Source organism: Canis aureus, chromosome 2, assembly GCF_053574225.1.
Source record: "Canis aureus isolate CA01 chromosome 2, VMU_Caureus_v.1.0, whole genome shotgun sequence".
In the NCBI taxonomy this organism is placed as follows: domain Eukaryota; kingdom Metazoa; phylum Chordata; class Mammalia; order Carnivora; family Canidae; genus Canis; species Canis aureus.
Genome location: NC_135612.1, coordinates 8,650,594 through 8,676,020, shown reverse-complemented (window position 1 = coordinate 8,676,020; position 25,427 = coordinate 8,650,594). Strand labels below are relative to the sequence as shown.

Sequence of the window (25,427 nt, the reverse complement as noted above, 5' to 3'; positions counted from 1 at the left end):
AGTAGAGCTTTTTATTTAAAATTATTTGAAATATATAAAATCCTTAAAATATTTTGACAAGTGTCACAGGACAAATGGGGCTTTTTTTTTTAGTGTGCAAATTAGATATTTTTTATTGATACTTTATATATTTCATCCAGTGGAAATATTAACATTTTAAAGGTCAAGATGACATGGGCAGATGTTAGAAAAGAGCTCCAAGCTACGTGGAGAATTTGCATGTTAGAGAAATTAAAACTTAGATTATAATAGGACAAGGATTCAGTTACAGGGAGATGTATGAAGTTTAAAGTATATAAATAACTGTCATTTCATACTTATTTTGTACTTTTAATGCTTTTCAAAATATCTTACAATTTGCTCCCGTTATTGTGATAAATGAAATTAGTGCTTTATAAAAGTTTTCTTTTGGGATCCCTGGATGGCTCAGCAGTTTAGTGCCTGCCTTCCGCCCAGGGCGTGATCCTGGGGTCCGGGGATCAAACCCCACATCAGGCTCCCTGCACAGAGCCTGCTTCTCCCTCTGCCTGTGTCTCTGCCTCTCTGTGTCTCTCATGAATAAATAAAATTTAAAAATCTTTAAAAAAAAAGTTTTCTTTTAATACATATTCATGCTTCTTAAAGATGAGCAAGCTGAGTTCAGCTTTATGACAAGAATACTTTAGAACCACTTACAAACATTCACATAGAAGATCCATGAACAGATATTTCCTTTTTAAAGTTAGTTTTCTATCTCAATTCTTCTACTACAGTATGCCTCATCAGTAGACAGTAATGATGAGGCCCACAAGCCAGGTTTCTCCCTAGCAGCCTGCTTCTCAGTCTCACTGCAATAGGAGAGTGCTGCCCATATGACCATATTAATCTTGCATTTATTTCCTCTTCTGGATTCCCACCCGACTGCTTGAGTGTGTCTATGCAGAACATGCTGCTGTGTATAAATGAAGTTGGTAGGTGAGAGCAGTTTCTAATTAATTCATTAATGGATAGGTTTGCAAGAGAAGAAAAGATTAAGGGTAGAATGGATGGAGTAGGGAATCCCATCCCCCCCCCTCCCCCCCCCCCCCAGTTTTTAAGTAACTGAACCTTTATTGTGTTGGAGGTAAATATCTGGCTCTTTTGAGATGTGGGTAGATGGTTTAGTCTGTCCATTTCTAGAGAGACCATTAAAAGTGGCATTTTTGTTTCTTGTATTTTTGGACTCTTCTAGAATATACCCTCCTTTGTTTTAGTGGGAAACTTAATGGAATGGTGATACTCTTCACTCACCTTTCTACAGAGAATCAGTAAGAAATACAGTTGTGAGAGAGTGTAAAAAAAAGATTAAAAAATTTAAATTTAGTTACTTGTATGTGAAGAATATGTCTTTTTTAAAAAATATTTTATTGGGATCCCTGGGTGGCGCAGTGGTTTGGCGCCTGCCTTTGGCTCAGGGCACGATCCTGGAGACCCGGGATCGAATCCCACGTCGGGCTCCCGGTGCATGGAGCCTGCTTCTCCCTCTGCCTGTGTCTCTGCCTCTCTCTCTCTCTCTCTCTCACTGCGTGCCTATCATAAATAAAAAAAAAATATATATATATATGTATATATATATTTTATTTATTTATTCATGAGAGACACACAGAGAGAGAGAGAGAGGCAGAGACACAGGCAGAGGGAGAAGCAGGCTCCATGCAGGGAGCCTGATGTGGGACTCGATCCCAGGACCCGAGGATCACACCCTGGGCTGAAGGAGGCGCTAAACCACTGAGCCACCTGGGCTGCCGAAGAATATCTGTCTTAAATATCATAAGTGCTTATTTGTGAGTTTCTTCTACTCTGAAAATATGCTAAGATACTTTGACTTTTAATTACTCTATATTTAGAATACTTAAGCCTATTTACGTGTTTGAAAATTTGCTAGTTAATTGGTATTTAAAAAAGTTCCTGGAAAGTAGAGATACTATGATATACTTACATATTAATATGTATATTACATATTACCTAATCACATTACTATATATATTATGTGACTTAGATTATGGTAGGTTAAATATTAAAAAGAATTAAGTCAGTGTAAACAGTTTCCATACTTTTGAAAATCCTTTTATTGAAACACTTTTAAAATGCTTGTGTTGGAAAGAAAACTGCTATATTCGAGGCTATGTTCCATCACATTCTTGTACCTCGTTATATTAACGTTTTGGATGATATAATTTAATCTATTGAGTAGCTAACTCTGCATAATTAAAAAAATACTTCTGTATATTTTAACCCTCAAGATATCCATGAAAATATTCTCCTGCTGACTTAACTGATGCAGGTGGCAGTTTATGTAGGGGGGACTGTAAAGATTACAGTTTCTTTCATGCCGGAGTCAAGAAGGACTTCTAAGCAGTTTGAAACACAGAGATTTTAAAAATTGGCTTAGGGGAGCTTTCATTTTGCTCTCATGTCGTAATAAGAATGTTTTAAGTCTTACAGATACTTAAACTTGTGCCTGCTTGAAATATGGAAATGGCAAGTCGGTAGAGTTGACCAGTAGGAACCGATGAAACATGGCAGAGAAAGCATCACTTTGGTTCTCACTAGAAAGACCACAAGCTAGATCAAGATAGCGTCCACAAGAATTAGAGGAAGCCGTATGGAGAACATAGACCTGGAAGTGAACATTTTTTCTGGTGAGAGGAAAGAGGCTCCGCTTGCGAGGGATTGGTTAAGGGCTTTGCCCAGCTCTGTTTGGGTCCTGGCCAAGCTGGGCGTGGAGCCTGGACCCTCACACCTTCACAGGCCCCTTTGCATTTTCACGGCAGCCTACTCCCTAGTTGGAGCTGAGTGCTTTTTCCTTTTTATTTTTTATTTTATTATTTTTTTTTATTGGAGTTCGATTTGCCAACATAAAGCATAATGAGTGCTTTTTCCTAATCAACCTTTCAGTTTACTTTCCTCCTACAACAGGAAGGATTAAAACAATCCAACAGCTAGAAAGTGTATTAGTTTTCATTTGTTGCTGTAATACATGACTGCAAACTCGGTGGCTTAATGAATAGGGAGTCAGCGTTTTGTAGCTCTGTTGGTTAGAAGTCTCTTGACCTCTTGGCACAGGTCTCCGTGGACCACGGGGTCAAAGTGTCAGGAGGGCTAGGTTCCTTTCTGGAGGAACAGCATAGAGCCCATTTCCCTGTCTTTTCCACCTTCCAGGCTGCCCTGTACTCCTCGGCCCATGGCCTCTTTCCTTCCTCTTTACAGCTAGCAGGTGCTGACCGAGGCCTCGTGCAGCCCTCTCTGGCTCTCTGCTACCGAGAAAGATTCTCCACTTTTCAAGAACTCAGTTTTTATAACCCAGGACAGTCCTATAACCCATTTTAAGGTCCTTAACCTTAATCGCACCTGCAAAGTCCTTTCTGTCATGTAGAGCAACATATCCACACGTTCTGGGGATTAGGAAAGAGGCATCTTAGAGACCATTATTCTACCAACCAAAGAAAGATGACAAAATGCCTGGCTGGTTTTATCAACATTACATCCTCAAGTCAGACTAATATATATATATATATATATATATATATATATATATATATATATATATATGTATTTTTTTTTAGATTTTATTTATTTATTCATGAGAGACACACAGAGAGAGGCAGAGACATAGGCAGAGGAAGAAGCAGGCTCCCTGCAGGAAGCCCAATGTGGGACTCGATCCCAGGACCCTGGGATCATGACCTGAGCCCAAGGCAGACGCTCAACCAACCACTGAACCACTCAGGTCTCCCCACAAATCAGATATTTTTACCGAGACCTGGAAGTTAAACTGGTAATTGCCAACAGACCCTATGAAATTTTGACCTAATTTGGTGGGTGCAGCCAGCCCCTTGCATAATTAATCAGGGAAAAAGAGATGAGAGAAATGTTTCACCAACTCAAACATTTAAAAAACTCCAAGGTACAGATGTGAGCCTTATAAAGTGACAGTATTCTCAGTTTAATATTTTTAGTGAGAGGCTCACGTCAAATGAAGTTAATTAAACAAAGCTGATTTGGGAATGTGAAAATTCCATTAGTTAACTCGTTTGTGAATCAGCCTGGGTTTCCTTAGAAACTGAAGAGACCCAGAGGTGGGCACTAGTAACCCTGAGGTTTGAATAACACTATCATTCATCGATCTGGCCTGAAGCCATCTCCGTCAAAAGACCCAGCCGTGAATTTGGGGGGTGCGTGGTTTCCTAGGAAAGGCACAATGTTAGCATCATCAATAACACTAGGCTTGAGGTCAACAGCTGCAAAGATAGTTTCTTTTCTTGTTCACCTCTTGTCTTTATCACAGATTTGAGCCAGTTCATGGCACATGGATCTTCCAGATTCCTAGCAGTAGTCTTAAAGACTTCTTTGCTAAACACTAATGATAAAAGATGTAGAGGAGAAACAACTCCAGCCTATTACTTTTGGACAGAAAACCAGAAATTATTTTTGCTGTGGTTCTCTGAAGGAAAAAAAGAAAAAAAGGAAGGAACCAAGGGCGGCGGGGGGGGAGAACAGAAGGAAAACCAAGTGTTTTCTTGCTCATATTCCTTTTATTTTTGGAATCATTTTCTAAGGAAAATTGAACAGTACTTTAGGACCCTTGCTTAGAAGACAAGAGCTTGTGGAAGGCACATTTCTTTGCAAGAAGTAACTATGGGGGGGGGGGGGCGTACCTGCCTTCAGCTCAGGTCATGATCCCAGGGTCCGGCTCCCTACTCAGTCTCTGCCACTCCCCCTGCTTGTGGGCTCTCCAATAAATAAACACAATCTTTTTTTTTTTTTTTTTTTAAAGTAACTGTTGAGGGCAGCCCAGGTGGCTCAGCGGTTTAGCGCTGCCTTCAGCCCAGGGTGTGATCCTGGAGACCTGGGATCGAGTCCCATGTCCGGCTCCCTGCATGGAGCTTTCTCCCACTGCATGCGTCTCTGCCTCTCTCTCTTTCTCTGTGTCTCTCATGAATGAATAAATAAATAAATAACCTTTAAAAAAATAAAGTAACTGTTGGTCCTTTTGGCACTAGAGAAGTACAAGAACCTTAAGATTCTATTTAAAAGCATAATCTCATTTTATGCCATCATGGAATTTATTTGTCAATAAAAATATCATTACCAAAAGGAAGATGTTGGTTGACAATGAAGTTGCAAATCAAAATCAGCTAGACAATTTGATAAACAACAAAATAACTGTGCATTTGTAGGAAATGCCTCTATAAACAAAAATATATATTTAGTTGGTAGTTTCTTCCTTTATGTACATATTAAACTCACTTCAATGTTTAGTTTCTTTTATCAAGAGTATGTGTTTTTTAAGTGCTAATATAGATGAAGGAAATCCAAACTTTTAAATATTAAAAAATATATGTATATACACACACACACACACACACAGTATTCGATTTAATACTGAATTTCCCCAGCTACAGTAAATTAGAGATTAAATCTCTCTGTTTCCTTGAAAAAAAAATCACGGAGCAGCTGTCTTCTCTGATAGAAGACTATTTAATCTTTAAATCATTTTGAACTGGCTCAGTTGCTTTACTGATCCTTTAACTTTGTCAAAAATTATCTTAGAAGCTTATCTTTGAGAGAAATCAGAGATAAAGGAGCTAATTAATGGAGATGAGAGTTCTGAGGTTCTGAATCATATGTGGTCAGTGAATGGTGGATAAGGTGGAAGGAGACTTCAAAATGAAAACTTCAAAGATTGTTATGATTTCTCATGGGCTGTTTTGAAAACTAGCTCATTTTTATTGCTAGGGGGATGTTTGCAGGGAAAGGGAGTAAAGGCAATCAGCAAAGAAATGATGGAACTAGAAAGTTATCGCAAACCTTTGTTTCTCTGAAGGCTTTGTAGATCAGAGAACCACCTCAAGCTCTACTCACTTTCTCACTGACCTTGCATTCCCTTGTTTTCCTTTAATTTATTGCTGTGCTAATCTGACTTAAAATGGGCAAGACTTGCAAAAAGAAAAGCAATTATTGAAGTATCTATGAAGAAAGTTCTGTTATTTTAATGTGTGGGATGCCCCCATTTCTCTCAACTACTGCTATGGAAGCAAGATTTTATGTAACTGGCCCACCAGTCTTTTTCATCAACTCCTGCTTTAGAGTGAGTATTGATGGGAGCAGAGGGCACCCAGTCTGTGGCCTGGGGCAGATAGGGAGAACCAAGGTGGAGCCGCAGTAGTTCAAGGGCACTGAGACACAGGGACAGAGGCTTGGCATCTTCTGTCGGGGGCTGTTGTGAGCACTGCAGTGCAGGACCAGCCAGGAGGTGGGAAGGCAGGGAGGGAACCATTCCCCATACTTGGTGCTTACTGTGTCCTAGATGACTTCACAAAGAGTAAGCCTGTGTTGGGGGCAGGGGGTTGGTTCCCTGGGTTTCAGCCACAGTCATGATGTGACAGGCTCTCTCTTCCTTTAGTGCCCACGGTTCTTGGTCACGTTGCTTCCAAGAAGGAAGAGGTAGGCCAGACAGACGCAGAGTGGTGGGCAGCAAAACATAGTTTATCCGCCATAGTACAAAGATCCTGAAGGGGGAGGGGGCCCGAGAGGGTCGCCATTTGGGCCTTAAAATCTAGGTGGGTGGCAGTTATGGCTCTTTGGTGCGGGCTGTATTAATCTGATTGACTCTCCTTGTGCCTGTAACCCAATCAGGTTTTTGTCCACATGCTCATTTTCTTTCTTTCTTTCTTTCTTTCTTTCTTTCTTTCTTTCTTTCTTTCTTTCTTTCTTTCTCTCTTTCAAGATTTTATTTATTTATTTATGAGAGACACACACACACACACAGAGAGAGAGAGGCAGAGGGAGAAGCAGGCTCCACGCAGGGAGCCTGACGTGGGACTCGATCCCAGGTCTCCAGGACCACACCCCAGGCTGAAGCCGGCGCTAAACCGCTGAGCCACGGGGCTGCCCCTACGTGCTGATTTTCCTATCTAGTGGTTGTTCACGCGGGAAAGGCTGTATTTCATAGCCTCCCTGATCAAGAGGCTTGCAGCCACCACTGCCCTGAGGCCTGTCTGGCCTGCCCAGGCCACCAAATCAAAATCAGTCTTTGTTTATACACCCTACTGCTGTTGAGCTGCCCTCCTCACCCCCTACCCCGGGCCTGGGTTAGGACACTCAAGGCCCAACCCTTCCTTTCTGTCACAAACAAGTTGTAGGTCCTCCCAGTAGGAGGACTTCAAGCTGGGGTGCTGGATAAAGCCTAGAATGACAGGATGGGGACTTCCTTTTCACAGTAGTGTGCTCATAGGATGGGGCCCCATTGCCCCTGCCTTCCATCTTCCATTAGTGATGGGAAATAGAGCTGCTCTCAGGTGCTTCTTTGCCACACCAAAGATGCAGGGGAGGGGAGGCCACTGCAGACCGGCCTGCAGCCTCAGTAGTCGTAAGTAAGGGAATGAGCTCACCAATGATTTTGTGAAATTGAAACCTGATAACAAGTACATGCCGCAATTTAAGCTCAACATTTTTCCAAGAGTCTTAAAGAAAAGTGACAGATGAATACGACTTACCAGTTGGAATATTGGAGTATGCTAGAAGTCAGGCGGCCTTGCTTCCCTTTATTGGCAAAGGTCACTCGTGTCCTCTTCAATCAAAATGCAATCTCAGTAATTACTATTGAATGCCTTCACGTGCATGATGGTGCACTAAACACAATGCCGGATTAATGAAGGACGACGTGACCTTGGATTTCAAGGAGTTTTCAGCTCAGAGAGGAATTACTTACGGAAAGGAACTTTCTTATCATTTAATAACTCTCGTGGTTGGTTTTATTTTCATGGTAATTTTTGCCAAGTGGCAAAGTCCAGTTGGAATTTGATAAAGTCATCTTATTTACGTTCTACCGAAGAGCACATTTTTCCTAAAATACGAAATGAATTGATGCATTTACTTGGTGGCAGACCTATTGTTAAGCTGTTAAGATTTTTATCTGCCCCTCCCTTTCTTATTCCTACTTGCCTGACTTTCAAAACTCTACTTTCTCTGTATTTCTCCTGTCGTAGGCTGTCTTTCCCATACACCTACACGTGCAACATGCACACACAGACACACAGGGAATCACTTGACACTGGACACTCCAGAGGTTAGTTCTTCTCTTTACTGCGGTTTGCATCTTCCTTTAGTTTCCCTCTAACTCAGTGTAAGCAGCCGCACTCCTGTTTCTTGAAGCCCTTGGAGTGTAAAGCGTGGTGCTGCACACCTAGGCCTATGCCCCTCCTTGGCTCCTACGGCGGAGCCTTGGTTGTCTGCTTCTCAGAATCTCCTTCTGGGGGTGGAAGGCAGGTGAAATTAAAGGACAGAGTGGTAAGGAAGGAAGGGACATGGGTGGTAACAGTGGGAAGAAATTGAAGCTAGAATTTGTAAACCAGGAAAAGGGGCACTGAACTAGAGCACTGTGATTGTGTTGAGAAATTGGAGTCTTGTGACGTCAATAGGATGAGGTAAAGAAGCAGCACCAACAGAATTACTTCGAGGGTTTCCTAAGGCATTTTGTGGTGAGCAAAACAGACTGTCGTATTCACACATTGAAATTTCTGCACTGAGTTCCCGGTGTAGCTTCTGAAATGGCTGAAACCCGAGTTTAAAAACCTCTGGACCTGACATGTCTTCGAGATCACCGCAACTATTCCTTTGGCCTGTTCATTCTCTGCCCATCATTCTTCTCAATCCCAGGTGCTAGCGTCATAGAATGAATTCTCTACTTCCTATTTAGAAAGGACTTGTGTTTTCTAAATGGAACTTAAGGAGGCAGATACTTTTATGCTAATAAGCAGCATATATTAAACTTGATTAATAGTTGTCTAGAATTACCTCCTAATATGTTGGCTCTATGAGGATTTTCCAGGAAGACTGAACTATTGTTGAAAGGCTGATTGTTTAGAAACAATAGCTTGGAATTTGCCCAGACTTAGTAAAATGTTGGAAGTTTAAAGGATAATGGATTTTTGTAGTCACCATATTCTTCATTGTAACAGTCTCCCATATTGATTTGGTTTACAGTCTACGGTCTTTTTGTGTCATAGCAGATAACTCATTGGTTATCTGCCTGAGGTTTTGGTATTTGGGATTTTGTCATCTTTGCAGTAATGTCAAAGAAATGAGTGGTCAGTTTTAAACTTGGGATTTGGCAAAAAGAAAAAGAGCATTCTTCATGAAAGCTTTTTTTTTTTTTTGATAAAAGCTTTCACCAAGAAATTCATACTTAGGCTTTGTGACAGCCAGTAATTATCAGATTGCAGTTACTTTTCAGAGGTGTTTACCCTGAGTCAAGGTTTTCGCCATTTGATGATCTGAATCGTGAATTAACTCTGATGTAATCCATTGGTTTACCTCAGCGTTCAGTATGCCAGCCTGTGTTAAATGATGATAATTACTCCTAGGCACCTATTTTTAATTCTTTGCCGCAAAAAGTAGTACTGGGCTGGGAGAATCAAGGCATTCCCTTGTTTTAAGAAACTCACATTAGAGTGGGAGAGATAAGATGAGAATGCAGAAATACAATTCCACACTGATACAAACACTGCATTTCTTCACCCCCTTTCATAGCAGAGTGCTCAAGTGTGATCCATGATTTTTTTTCTGCAGTTCATTTTCTCTCACTCTGTCTTGAATCCACTTCTTCCAGAACCCACTTCTTCACCCAAACTGCTCATATTAGAACCATGACTGGCTTTCAGAAGTGCCAGTATCTTGGTCAGTTCTCAGTTCTCCCTGGATGTGACTTGCTGCATTCTTGGAAAGAGGTGGTCATTCTCTGCTTCTACATGTAGCACATTCTTCTGGTTGTCTTTCAACCCAACTTGCTTTTCTTCCCTGTCTTGTTTGCTGGTTCGTCATCATCTTCTTTAGTCTGAAAGTTGGATATTGTAGCACGCGGTCTTTGGTCCCGTTTTTTTTTTTTTTTTTTTTGTGGGTTGAGAGCTACTTTCTTTGTGATCTCATGTGATCTCTTGCCTTTAAATTCCATCTGTACATTGACAGTTCCCAGATTCCTATTACTGATCAGAATCTCTCTCTTGACTCTAGGCAACATATCTACTTGGGGTATGTAATAGGCATCCTGAATGTAGTACGTTCAAAACTCATTGTCTTCCTCTGTCAAAGCTACTCTTCCTACAGTTTTTCCTCCATCAGTTATTCCAGAAATGATCGATATTAACACTTTGACATATGTGTTTCCACGTTTATGTGTGCACACTTATTTCTCTTCTTTAATCATGAGATCATTTTGTGAACACTGTTTCTTCTTCTGGCCCTCCCCCAAACCCCTCTCTACCCAGTATTTATGGATATGTTTCGCATACTCTTAAATACTCTTCAGGAACATAGCTTTTAGGAGCTACTTGGTTATACCATAATTTGTTAACTCTCCTTATGAGTGAATATTGGATTGCCACCCATGACTTGCTATTATAATTTAAGCTATAAGTAATATCCCCATTACTTTTAGTATTCCTGTTACAAAAAAGAAAGAAACACTTCATCATTCTAGTTTTGCACAATCGTGGTATGGTAGCCACTAACCATATGTGGTTGTTGAGCACTTAAATGTGACTAGACTGAACTAAATGTGCCGTAAATGTAAAATACGCACCAGATTTCGGAGAGTTTGAAAAAAATGTAAAATCTCTTACTAATAATTTTTATGTTGCTTAATTGTGGAATAATAGTTTGTTTTTTTGGGCTAAATAAGCTATATTTTAAGAGTTGGGTTCATCTTTGTCCTTTTACATTTGTAAATGTGATTGTAAGAAAATTAGAAGTTACTTGTGTGGCTTCCACTGTATTTCTTCTATTGGACAGCAGTGTTCCAGTTGCTCAGGTCAAAAACCTTGGAGTCACCCTTTCCTTCTCTCTTATGTTCCATATCCTGTTAGTGGTACCAAGAGGCTGACTACTTTTCCCACCAGCACTACCCCACTTGGACCCATGCTGGTCCAAGCCATCATTATCAATTCTCGCTTTGATTCTTGCAGTCTAATTTTAATATATTGATCCAGGTGATTGTCTTAAAACATGTCAGATCATGCCTCTCCTCTCCTGAAAACACTCCAGTGGCTTCTCCTTGTGTTCAGAGTAAAAGTTTAGTCCTAAAACAAGGGGTCTCCATCTACCCCTTTCACTATATTTCTACAGTCTCACTGTGGTAAGCCAAACAGTGTCTCACTTGAAGTCTTGGCATTTGCTCTCCCCCCACCTCGAGTGCTCTTCATCCTTTTATCTCTAGGGCCCGGTCCTTCACCTCTTTTGGGCATTTGCTTCTCTGTGAAACTTTTCTGAACATCCTATTTGAAATTATGAGCTCACCCCAGCCAACTGTACCTCAATAATCCATAATTCTCTTTCTCGCTTTTCTCATCTTCTTAGTGCTTATCAGTAGCTAACATATTTGTCTTGTTGATTGAATTTATTTTCTGTCCCCACAAGAACATAAGTTCCACGAGGACAGGAGCCTTTGTTTTTTTCGCTGCTGTACCTCCAGCTCTGAAAACAATGTTTAGCACATATTATGCAATAAATGACTATTTGTCAAATAAATGAATAAATGAATTTATTAATACCACACGTGCTCTGTGGACTTAAAGAGGAAGATTACAGGTGTTTAGTAGATACGACACCTGCTGCTTTCTATACTGAAGTGAACTAAGAGAAGGTAAGACTGGGTAGTCAGGGTGGGGGCATGGTTAGAGAGGACCTTAAATCTTAGCCTGAGGGATTTACATTTAATTCAGTGGAAAATAAAGAGCCATTGAAATTCTTTAAACAGAAGCACAACAGATTGGGGTTTTCTTTAATCTTATAGCTAAAAGGATAGAGCTAAAGGACGGAGAGACGGTTGATAACAGTGCATAAAAGAATAATTGATCCAATCATGGGAAGACCAGAGGCAAGAAGGCCAGTTGAATGGGTAATGCATTCATGCAGTTGAGAACTAAGGATTTACTTTAGCAATCTATAGGTGTTGATGATCAATTGTATGTGAGAAGGGAGGGATAAATAGATAAAGATGACTGTTCTCCAATCCCCAAAGGGAGATGAGAAGAACTAGGGAAGACTGAAGGAGGCAAGTTTGGAGGGAAGTTGAAGATTTCAGTCTTGGGAAGTCTGTAGCTTGAAGAGAGATGAATTCATGTAGTGTTTTCAAGGCATTTCAAGTCTCTTCAATAATAAGTGCACATTTAACCCAACTTGGGAGCTTGCTGTTTCTTAAATTCATGCTATGAAGGTGTTCTGGGAAAGATAATAGACAGAGGACCCTGCTTTAGCTAGTATTTGCCAGTAGAAATCTAGTGAACTCAACTCTAGATTTGCATACTGCAAAAACATTAATTGCTCCCAAATCAATCTGGGCCTAACAACAACCTGGAGCATTGGTGAAAGAGATAATGTCAAGTGTAGAGTGTTTGCTTGCTGCTAATTAGCTATGTTGGGATTGGCATATATGGAGCAGTCATTAGGACTCAAACTATTATTTTAGTCGTGTTTGCAAAGAAAATCACAGAATGCATTACAAATACTTCGGTTATGAAATACATTTTCTGATTTCATATAGTCTCTAGGAACCGAAGTTTGAATATCCTTGTTCATTTAGAAGCTTTCTGTAATGACGTCAAGAAGCCTTAAATAAAGGTGTCTTAAATGCTTGGCCAGTGTTTATGGCCATTTATCTGTAGGGCCCGGTCCTTCACCTCTTTTGGGTATTTGCTTCTCTGTGAAACCTTTATCATCAAAGATAATCTCATCAATATCTTTTGGTTATTTAAGGATAGATTCAAATTATTGACCTCACCATTGACTTTATCTCTTATTTTTGATTATTGGTGCCAGGTCTTTATTTAAGATGATGACTCTACCTCAGAGGTAGCTTGTTATGTGATTTTTCACCCAAGATTTATGTTTTAAGTTAAGAAAACTTACAGCAGGGGTGTCTTTGGCTCAGGTCATGATCCCAGGGTCCTGGGATTGACCCCCACGTTGAGCCTGCTTCTCCGTCTCCCACTCCCCCTGCTTGTGCTCTCTGTCAAATTGATAAATAAAATCTTGAAGAAGAAGAAGGAGAAGGAGATGGAGAAGGAGATGGAGAAGGAGAAGGAGAAGGAGAAAGAGAAGGAGAAAGAAGAAGAAGAAGAAGAAGAAGAAGAAGAAGAAGAAGAAGACGACGACGACTAACACCAGGCTAAACTTTTACCACTGTCCAAGAAATGAAGAGATTTATGTATCATTAGCAACTATCTGTTCCTGGAGCTATCTGATTTGATTCAACCATTCAGCAGATATTTTTTGTGAATCAGCTATGTGTCAAGTACTGTTAATTCACAAATGAAAATTCCTCCCTTTATGGAGTTTGTATATTCTAGTTGTGTAAAACTGACAATATGTAAATAGCTAAAATATTCTGACTGATAAAGGACGGTTAGCACCAAGTAGAAATATAAAGCAGGATGTAGAGGTAAGAAGTGAGGTTTGTGGTTGGGTTTGCAATTTTAGTTTGGGTGGTCAAAGAATGACTCACTGAGAGTCACATTTGAACAAAGACTTTGGAGGTGACAGATGAAAAAGCAAGCCATGGAGAGGGCTGTGTAAAGAGTGTTTCAGCCACAGGGAAGAAGAGCAAGGGCCCAGGCCTTGGGGCAGGTTGTGCAGATGTATTTGAGTAACAACTAGGAAGTCACTGTGTCTGGAATGGAGTGAATGAGGATGAGTTGGAGATGAGATCAGACAGGTAGTGGGGTCCAGATGGCACAGGGCCCTCTCTGTCTTTGCAAGAGCAGAAACCACTGGGAGGTTTGGGCCAGGAATGGAAATGGGGTGATCCGTTGGGAGGAACTGTGGGGACCTTGGTGAAAGGTGACAGGGGCCAGGTAGTAGTAGAGAGATATTTTGGATATACGTTGAAGGTGGAGTAGAGAGGAAGGATTGGGTATGAAAGAGGGAGTCGGAGGAGAACTCCAGTTTTTTGGCCTGAACAACCGACAAGATAGAGAATGTATATAGCCAGTTATAAAACATTCTGTGATGTTTCCTGATTGTTTGCAATGACACATAAATTAGTTTACTTGGTTGGTTTTTTGGTAACCTCTGCAGTCATTTCTTAGTTTCCAAGGGTTATGAATATCGAAGAATTTCCTTTCAGTCACCTGTCACTCCTTAAGAGTTTTCTTTTTTATTCTAAATTCAAAATTTTCACCTTTCCCCATGTAAAGAATCTTCTCTTTCCTGAACCTTTTACCCATTGCTGTAGTGGACTATAGCTGCCTCCTCACCATTTTATTTACTTGGATGACTGGCTGCAGTTATAAATCTATCAAGCCATGTACATTTCCTTGTGTGTGTGGGGAAAAAACCTTCAACATAGTAGTATAGCAAAGATTATAATGTATTTTGTTCTACTCCAAATTTAGTAATTTGGTCTAATAAATAACTTCTTATATGGAGAACACATTTTCTTTCAAAAATAGCCATGATTTTTTGAGCAGGGAAAAGGAGTTGGGTGATGTGGCTTCTAGTTTTGTAAGAGTTTAAAGTTAAAAAAAAAAAAAAAAAAAAAGGAAAAAAAAGGCATCTAGTTGTTAAAAAGTCTCATTGTTTTATATTAGATTGGTAACTTAATTAACTTTTATAGGTGGATGAGGTAGCATTTTATTGAGGATCAAGGTTCTGATAATTACAAAATGGGGTGATTTTAAGGTTATAATGGTAATGTGACCTATTTCTAAAAGTTTTTTCTTTTAAAAACATTTTGAAAGTGTCTCTCTTATATGCTCAGTTCTTAAATCATCCAAGTTATGGAGAGTCTGATAATGAATTGATAATCTGAATTCCATAACAAATAGGAACATTGACTCAAGACAGGACTAATTTTTTTACCAATGCTATGAAAAGGTGGCTCACAGTAACTATCTTGTCACTGCATGTTCTGAGGATAAAATTGAGAAATAAACTTATGAGAAGGTAGGTATCATAAGGACAATTTGGACAAGAAAAAATAAACTGGGTTGGCAAAAGGTGGGCATTTTGTTTATGATTGTATAAACCTTTTTGATTTTTTTTAAAGATTTATTTATTTACTTACTTATGATAGACACACAGAGAGAGAGAGAGAGAGGCAGAGACACAGACAGAGGGAGAAGCAGGCTCCATGCAGGGAGCCCGATGCGGGACTTGATCCCGGGACTCCAGGATCGTGCCCTGGGCCAAAAGCAGGCGCCAAACCGCTGAGCCACCCAGGGATCCCCAACTTTTTTGATTATTTAATGTAAAAAGAAATCATTCTTTAGTAGAGACTAATTCAGTAAATAATTTTGAAGGAACCAAATTCTTTGATTAATTATAAAAATAAAGCAAACTCTACACAGTCCCACTAAGAGCAGCCATTTCTGTCCTATTTCAGCATGATTAGGTCTTCACACTTCTTTCCACTCTGTCTCCTCTGCAAAATACCCCTCTCCCTCCATCTCCTTTTCCTCTTCTCTTCCCCCCTCGCTGCTGAACTGCTACCCACTTCTTCACTTCCCATTTATTTTGAAACCTGCTTCAAACCTAAAACTATGCTATAAAAAGTCACCAATAACTTTCAAATGGCTAAATGTAATATGCCCCTTTTAGATCTTATTCCAAATAACCTCTTGGTAGTATTTGATCCTGTAGATGACTTCCCAAGAGATAAGCTGGCGTGAGGAGACCCTATGCACTGTCAAGGGTCCCTGCCTTTCTGCATGCTGTCCTCCATCTGGAATGTGCTTCGCCCACCTTTGCTTTGTCTCAGTGAAAGCCCACTTATCCCTCCGAAAGTCTCCTTGAATCCCAGCAAAATTAATCCTTCCCTCCTCCACCAGGCCTGCACTTTAGTCACATGTCTTATTATATGTGTTTCTTGTCTTGCATTCAGTTACTTATGGGGTTGGCCACTTAGCTAGGCGCTGAGATCCTTTAGGGCAGGGACCATCTTTTATTCATCTTTACTCCAACTCACATAATAATAGGCACTTGATAAATGCTTATTGGATGAATGAAATTATTTTGTTATTATGCACGTTTAGAGTTTAGAAAGCCTTTTACTGTCAGTATTTGCATCTGCTCAGTATTTCTTCTCAAACTTCAAACTGTAACTGAAACCCTGAGATCACTGTGAATCTCTGAACTTCCTCTGTAATCCCTGATGTCGAATATTCAGTGCTCTTGAAAGGGTGTCAGGGAAGACTGAGTTGGAAGAGTATAAAACGAAAAGACAAAGGAGAGCTCTTTCCTTTTACTCCCTCCCTGAACTCCTCCTGCTTCCTTGCACACCCCAGTCCTAGAGATCCCCTGAAAGCCTCCTGGGTGGGAGTATAGACCAGATAACGTCGGTACTCCCACACTCCCTGTCCACACCGTGATGAAATGAGGCGGGTCCCAGGATAAATTCACCTCTGAGAATAATAGAACAACCAACCAACCAACCTAATATCATCAGGGAGGAACTGAACACTTGGCACTTGCCAGAAAAGTTTTGAAAGCTTAGGTATTTCTTTTAATGACATGAATTTTTATAATATAAGGGTATATTAACGAATATAATATATATATGCTACGTAATTACAAAAATACAATAACAGAAAATTGTATATGTATACATTTTCCCATTTGATTGGATTTTACTCTTTGGTGTCTAGATAGTTGGATAGTATTTTACTTTTCAAGGACCTCTTTGTGTTTTTGTATAGGATTCTCTCATCCACATTAGAATTGCCTTAGAGGAAGAGTGAAATAGAGCTGCCGTGAAATAGAAATATTTTTGAGAGGATATTCCTACTGTCACTAGATTGTGTTCTTAATTGACAGTGCTCTTTTTTTTTTTTTTGGCTACTACTGTATATGGCAATTTCTACTTTGGTTTTTGAAAGAAAGTACGTGTTATGTCTCTTGTACTCCATGAAAATGTGCAGCTCTGGCAGTTACACTGGATGGTTTTGCTGTAGTAATTAAAACACAGATGGAGCTCATTTCTTTCCCAAGTGTTTGATTGGCAGCTACTCTGTGATCAACGCTTCCCTCAGCTGAACATGTCGGCACCATCTGCCTTCAGTCAGCGTGGAGAGGGTGGTCGCAGCAAAATTTCCTGATCATCACATGAGCCTGCTCAAATTGAATGTATTCCTCTTGCTGAAGCCATCAAATGATTTATATAAAATTACATGTAACCTATAAGGGTTTTCATGACAGTGGGTCTGCAGCTTGTTGGAATATTCATTAATTGATATATATATTTTTTAATTCCACCACTTCCTTTCTCCTATTACAATATTTAGAGCATAGCATAAAGTAGTGCCCACATCTTTAAAAGTTAAAGTTCCTAAACAAATTGAGCTGATGGGGCATTTTGTTTTTAACAAGGTTATTAGAGATGGTTTTAAATCAGGGTCTTGTGTTTTGAACCCTTAGCGCCAGCACTAGTTACGAATAAAGAAAAACCTCCAGTATGCTGTCTCCTAAACCCAACACTAAAATAGTTTAGAAGAATATGCTAATTTTAAAAAATTTGTATATTTATAACTGTTAGAAACAGATTATGATGAATGGTACTTATTTACATATCAGGGTAAGAAATGGATAGAAATTTATGCTCATCTGATTTTGATGCAGATAAATGAATGGGGTTGATTATTATGTAGAAAAACACACATTTTAGATACTGGAAGCCCTGAAACAAGGACATATTTAAAAAGAAGAATAAGATAGTTATTTCATATTCCTGGAAATGTATTTTGAAATCAGTGATACTTGTGCAAACATATAGTCTAGATTTGTAAAGAATACACATGTATTATGCATAATGACATGAATTCTATATATAGTTAAATAAGGAGAACTGATTGGAGTTTCCCCTTCCCAGTCTAAATGGACAAATAGTTATGATTGCCAAATGAAAACATGCTTTACAGTATTTGGGGGGAAAGCAATGAATGAGACAATTGCTCACAGAATGTTAGAACAAAGAATGAAGAAATTGGGTTGAAAGACATTCTGAAGAACCCGAAATACACTCCTTGCTTATGATTCCTGTAGAAACCCACTTACGGTACAGGGCAAGAGTGGCTTTTGGCACTTTGGCAAGACTTTGAAGATTAAATTCGTAAAGCTAATCACTTCCCAGTTGGAGTGAAAAATTCTGATGAGTTCTGGAAGAGAACCAACAGAAAAGAAGGAAAATAATTATGAATGTTTAGAAATTTATCATCTTCTATTACCAGACATTTTTGAAGATAAGTCGTTGAATTAGTTTCTCATTTTGTTTAAATATATAATCACCTCTATTCAAGCTTGGTGTTGTTCAAGCCAAGGAGTAGGGGTGGGAAGGACGAGAAGAGTGTTAATTTCAGTTACTTAAGATGCATTTTAGTTTCTGTCGCAAACGTTTATCCCCAGGAGCCTACATTCTCGATGGGAATAATTTGCATACAACAGAGCAGATTAGGATAAGTACCATAAGCAAAGTGCCGTGGAAATGCAGAGAAGGGAGTTCCCAAATTGATAGGGCACCTGGACATACATACACTCCTTTGCTGAAGCTCTCCTTCTCTTCCTTAAGTTGTCTTCTTTTCCAACCTATTTCTCCTTTCTGTGTCAGTTTTATTCTGTGTCAGTATTGTCTATATTATTTGCATTTACAAATACCCATCTTATGATTATATACCTAGTGTGGATCTCCAGGGAACTTTGGCAGATGTCAGTTGGCTAATAACAACCCAACACTTATTGAGGGCTTCCTGTGTGCCAGTTTCCTGAGTACATTCATAGTTCACTCTCACAGCAGCCTTGTGAGGAAAGTTCTGTCTTTATTACTTTATTTTGCAAATGAAGAAACCAATAATCCAGCTAATCTAGTAGAAGGATGGGGATTACTCTGGGCAGACAGGTGCCAGATTGCTGTTCCCTTGTGCCGTCTAAATCCACCTAGCTCCTGGAACTGTCTTGAGTGTGGAGAGTCTATGTCCCCGCCAACCTCATCCTCTCCAGATGAAACCCAAGGAAGGGGCAGCAGAGGGAGACTGAGAAGATCGTGTCACAATGAGAAGTTAAACTAAAAAGAGGGAAGAGGAGCTGAAAAGGGGATTTTTTAAAAAGATTTTATTTATTTATTCATGAGAGACACAGAAAGAGGCAGAGAGACAGGCGGAGGGAGAAGCAGGCCCAACGCAGGACTTGATCCCAGGACTCCAGGATCCAAAGGCAGATGCTCAACCACTGAGCCACCCAGGTACTCCTGAGAAGGGGATTTCATCAGGAGAGGCTGGGTGGAGAGCAGACTTCTCTGGACATGCACCCACGCTGGCACATAGCCACCTTGGCTGGGAACAAACTTCCTGTCACACTTGTCCACCTAGCTTCCTCCTCATCCCAGCACATGCCCCTCCATCCAGGGCCAGTCCAGAGGCTGATAGACAACTGAGAGACAAGGTGAGGAAAAGTTCTTCTTAGTGGAAGAGAAGTAACATTTTATTAATTATTTTTTTTTTCCCAGTTGAAAGGGATCTCCGAGCACCTGGACAAGGTATTGAATGGGATGTGGAAAAGTGAATCTCTTGCTTCAAATATGATAGAAACTATACTGGTCTGAGAGAACGTGAGTTCCCTTGTCTTAGTTCCAGGATTCACACTAACTTTCCCTTGTTCTTTGTTTCCCTATGGGCAATTTAAGGAACTTGGGCCAGTAGTTCTAGAATCCCTACGAGCTCTAAGAAAAGTTTGTGATGATAAGGAGCTTCCAGTGTGAGCAGGCATGAGGAGTGTCTGTAAAAAGTTAAATACAGGGAAAACTTAAATATAGGGAAATAAATAGAAACCATTGGTTGCCTATGGTGGTGTGGAGATTGGTTGGAGTGGAAGTTGCCTACGGACATGGTGCACAAATCCTTAAAATTCATTAAATTTGTATATTTAGGATGCACATATCATTCAAGCACACAGCAAAGATAAAAGAGTTAAGTGATATAATTTTTTTAAGGTACCTCAAATCAGTGTAGGGTTTCCATATAACAAACTCTGTAAGTGTGGTCTAAACATTTTTAGAGAGGTGCTATGTATCAGGAAGGTGGAGGATGAAAATGTGATAAAGGTACAGGATAAATGTATAAAGGATAAATGTGACAGATTGAAGGTAGCCTCATAATAAACCCTGCATTTTTGCATATGATAAAATACTATTTTGCTTCCCATAACTATTTTCATTTCATTTTTTAAGACTTTTTTTTTTTTTTTTTTTACTTTGTATTATTTTTAAGTAGCCTCTCTATCCAGTGTGGGCCTTGAACTGACAACCCTCAGATCAAGAGTTGCATGCTCTGCAGACTGAGCCAGCCAAGCATCCCAGCCATTTAATTTCTTAAGATAGTTTTGAGACTTTGGGATATTTTCTTTTTCCTTGTCTTTTTTAAGTTGCATCACATTTTCCTTTATTCTTTCTTTAAAAAATTAGCTCTACTATTTCTTCAAATTTGCCTCCTTAGGTTGTCGTTTTTTGTTTTTTTTTTAATCTATTACGTGTGAGGCTTACCTGTCTGGGCAGTTCCTTCCACATAGTTAACACCCCATAAATATTAGTTACACAGAACTGTTGAGTTTATATCCTTATATATTGTGTCTTAGGATGCTATGTGATTTTGCGTTTAACCAATTAAATATTTCCCTACATTTTCACCCTTTTTCTATAGAGATGATGTGATCTCTGTTGGACTGTACCTTTCTTATTTAAAATTTTGTTTTAAAAATTTTAGCAGAAAATTTCTTTTAATCTTTGGTCACAATCCTAAACTATTATTCCACCATCTTCTTTCACCTAGCTTACCCATATGTGCAAACAGCAAATTGAGCGACACTGATTGAAATTTTTTGTTGTTGTTATGTCCAGTCTGAAAGTTAAAAAAGTGGTTGGTGATGTACAATCTGCTGTGAGATGACACAGGGATTAAAAGATAATATAATTAAAACTACATTCTACTAAAATGTCTTGCATTTAAGCAAGATGAGAAGCTTGAAGGAGGAGCACATGAAAGAAGTTAGATTAATGCTTAGCTTAAAAGATAAAAGTATTAGGCATGGAAAAAGCATAAGATAAGGGAAGGCCACAGCTCCTGCCCCACTCCTGATGCTCCTTAGTCTCTATACTATCCCAGTGCCATTATCTGAGTTAGCCAACCTAGATTTTTGCTGGTTGGAATTCATTCTGATTTACTCCTGGTTATTTTTGGTCTTTTGCTTTTCTTCCTCAGTCCCCTAAGTGCTTAAAGTCCATGCCAATGTTAATTGTTTCCAAACTCCAAAAGACAAAACTGACCCTAGAAGGTGCCCTGGCTCCCAGGAGAGTCTAACTCAAACTGTCCAGCAGGCTTCCTTTGAACTCATTTCACTATCGAAAGATGTCCAGTCTAAGAGTTTTGATAGAGCAAGAATACGTAGTTGACCACAGTAGTGTCTAAAGTCATGGGGATGAAAGAAGTAGGATTAGAAAACTTTATGAAGAAAATAAACGTGTCTAAGGGACCCTGTAAAAATTTCAAAAGCTCCATTCTTTGTAGTTCAGCGGGAGGCCAGATTAGATTCTAAGCCCCAAGGTGAATGAATCCCCAAGTGGGCATTAACACCAGGGTCTCTCTGCAGTGAACAGAAGCCCAGAATCACTTCCAATTTTTTTAGGCTCATCGATTAAAATCTGAATGCCAAAACCAGGTTACAAAAGCTGTAGTGTATCGTCAATATTTACATTTAATTTGTTAAGCTTCTCTTAACACAGTCACAAAATACAGTGGATTGTATGTATAATATAATTTAAGGACACATTAGTACTTTGAATTTACTGTTTTTCTGTTTTTGAATTTACTGAATTTATTGTTCGGTTAGCCAAATTGCTGTTTTCCCATTGCTATCCTTGTGTACTTTCTGACTAATGAATACTTAAACTTTTCCAAATGGATGTTATAGAGAATATTTCCACAGAATTGTACGATATGGAGAATAAAAAAATTCTCAAAAGTTATCTCTTTGAAATAGAAAACTTTGGTGGAGAAGAGAATCAATGACAAGTGTAGAATTACAGAGGAGATAGAGAGGATATAAGGAAAAAGCATTAGCTACTTTAGAATTAGATCTCTCAAACTTATGTTGTCAAATCAGAGAGTTTTAGGAATATGGGAGGTTGTTACAGATCAGAATAAAATCATGATGTATATTTAGCAGCATTGGATTGAAACAGTCACAAGTTGCTACAAAATCTTACCTGACTTTAGGGACGAGAGTTACAGGAAAATTAAAAAATATATTTTTAAAAATGTAAGTAGTGGGGCTCCTGGGTGGCTCAGTCATTTGGGCATCTGACTCTTGATTTTGGTTCAAGTCATGCTCTTAGGGTTATGAGATTGAGCCCTGCTTTTGGACTTCAAGCTGGATGTGGAGCCTGCTTCTCTCTCTCTCTCTCTGTCTCTAAAATATGCATATATATGTATATATATATATATATTATATATATATGTAGAAATTAATGGTATATCAATCCCCTAATTTTAAAATCAAGGCCTAAAATATTTGTTTTCTCTTTAGAACATTTCATTTTAAGTATATGACCATCACTTAGAACTTTCATGTGGGAAATAATTAGACAGGAAAGACTGAACAACTGGTTGATTGATTCTTTCTTACATCTGAGACTTGCTTCCTGGAAGGAGCATTGGAGCAGATGTCAAACTACAATCTTAGAGAACAATTAAAACCAAGTAGTCTTAGAGCATATGGATCCTTTCTTTTTCAATGGGCATTTTTTTTTTTTTTCTCTAAGAGTGGCCATGAAGAAAGAAACTGAATGATCCAGAATCAAGCTTTAAACTCCAATGACCCTGAGTTTAAATTTACCATAAATCTTTATATTCCATGCTTGTAGGTTAGTTTTTAATAGACCTATTCTCACATATACTTTATAGAGCAGAGTCTAAATTCGGGGTAATCCAGTTACTGAAAGGGAACTAACTATATATCCAATAGACCCTGACCATGAACAAGATAGCAGTTCTGCTCCCCTTCTCTGTTTAGAAGAAAAATACTTAAACTTTCATTACTTAGTTTTTTCTTTGTGTTTTCCTAGTCTATTAGGCATTAATTTAACTTAACACTTTATCTTATTGTGGTTAGGAGCATTGGAAATGGGAACATTTAAGATGACATTTGGTTTATTAAAACCTTACAAAACTAGCAGATGGTTTAGAAAAGCAGCATTAAAAATGCTACTTGATCCTTAATTCAAGACCATACTTGTTGCTGCATCTGGAAGAAGTGCGATGCCAAGAAAAATGCTATTGAGTTAAAGACTATGTTATTCATAAATATTTAGGAAAATAAGAGACAAGTGTTCATGAGCATAGCTTGTGAAACCCAATAGATATTCCATTGGAGAAGGGTTCTGCAAACATTTCCAAATATGTAGTATTTATTCTTACACCATTTTAATAGACCTATGGAGAATAGAACTTTATAATGAATCCAGGCAAAACTTTCTAGCTACAGTGCTTTATCTTATTCATTTTCTGCCCAAATGGAAGTTGTCATTTGTTATAGTCACTAGGATGAATAGTCACTGTGTATTTAAACTCCCTCACACCAAATATAGAATCCTCCAAGTTTTAGTCTTTAAATATTTTCCCAACACTTACGATATTAAAAAGCTGAGTGTAATTAATTGGTGCCATATATAACTGTGATAGCTGGCATCTGGATACTTTTCCTGTTATTAAGTTTACCGTTTTGCTGTAACCACTGTATCGGTGAAGTCGGAATGCTTCCTGCTTAATACCTGCTAAATGTTTTTTTTATCTTCCACAAGGAAAAGGAAGCTTTAGAATTGTTAAATACAGTTTTATGGGAGTTGAAATAAATGCTTAAAATTTTATGAGCCCTTTTGACCTTATCCTTTTATTAAGAAATATAAACTTTATGGAATAAGGGCTTTTTAAAAACAAACACTTTTGTGTTCTAGTCCATGTAGTTAAATATAGTTAGCATATTGTTGCTGATCTAAAAACCTATGTCTGGATGGCAAGTTAGACTTCTTCAGACTGCGTCAGATGCTGAAATGGTCAGGAATAAGAAATTACCCACTACCGATACGGGTACCTATTTGACAGAAGGCCTCTGTGGGCTTTCTAAGGCTCAAGAAGCTCAACAGCTGGAGAGCAAATGCTTTTTCTTCTTGAGCAATGATGCTCTTTGGGAGCCCTCAGGCTCCCGACTGGTAACATGTCAGCCTCTTGTGCAAGTTAACAGAAAATGTAAGGATCTAATTTAAGCCATCCTCAAATATGTGAATTAAATGGCTAATAATTTTATTTTAAATATCAAACCTTCCCGTATAGGACTTCTGAGAAGAAACCTCAGATAATGGATCTCCCTAGATAGAAGTGGTTTTTAGATTCTGTAATGCTGTTATCTTTTGTTCAACATTGCAAAATTTAGATCTAAGCCTTGGGTAAGGAATTAAATATTACCTAAATCAAATATATCCTTAATAGTTTAAGAGAACAGAATCAGAAGAGAATCAATGGCATGTTTAATAGGAACCTGGCCATTTACTGTTTGCTTTTGTAAGAGATCAAATATCTAATGCCAGATTTTAACAGCAGCATGATATGCTAGAAAGACCATCTAAAGTGGTGCCAGGAGACCCGTTTAATGTAGCCCAGAATTCAAGTTCCAAGAGTATAGGCTGTGTGAACTTGACCAAGTCATGGAACTTCTTTGAGTCTCAATTTCACACCACAGGTAATAAGGGTAAATATGGGAATAAACCAATTTCTAGGGTTAGAGTCTTATGAGAGATGAGATTGTGACAATGATTTATGAATAGCAAAGCCTGGATTTGAATTCTCACTTTAGTGCTTTCTGGAATTGTAGTTTTGGATAAATTACTTAACCCAATAAAACCATGTTTTTCATGATTTAAAATAAAGAAAAAAATCCAATATTTGCAAACTATTACAAAGTAGGAAGCTTCAGAAATGTTACTTGCTGTTATAACTTACTATTTTTGCTAAGTGTCTACAAATCTATTGTCCTCTGGAGATTTAAAATAATGTCATAAAATTTTATTTTAAGATATTTGAAGTCTATTCTAGTAGGTCCTTATTTTCACTTGAAGATTTGTTACTGCTCACACTTCCTTGTAAATTAGAGTAATTTTTAAACTAAGAATTTATGTAGAATGAGCAGCTTTCTTCCTGAAGACATAATGTCCCCTCTGTATGTAATTTTTTAGCTCTCTGATGCAGGAGACTTTAAAAGAGGAATGGATGTCCAGGATTTTTTCATCATTTACAGTGTGCCATAATTAATTACAATTTAAATTGTTTTGTTGGTGTATTTGGCATAAAATAAGGGAAGCTTTTTTGACTCTATAGATATAA

At 38.7% G+C, this 25,427-nt stretch overlaps 1 protein-coding gene across 4 annotated transcripts in view; it reads left to right on the top strand.

The window, feature by feature from the left end:
• LOC144292608 (uncharacterized) overlaps positions 1 to 25,427 on the top strand; it is a 125,688-nt gene that overhangs the window by 54,091 nt on the left and 46,170 nt on the right. The window contains exon 3 of one of the 4 annotated variants that reach the window (XR_013359998.1): positions 19,508 to 19,537. The exons of the other annotated variants lie outside the window; for them this stretch is intronic. The gene's annotated coding sequence lies outside the window, so the exon portion shown is untranslated. The remainder of the gene's footprint in view (positions 1 to 19,507; positions 19,538 to 25,427) is intronic. 4 annotated transcript variants of the gene reach the window in all.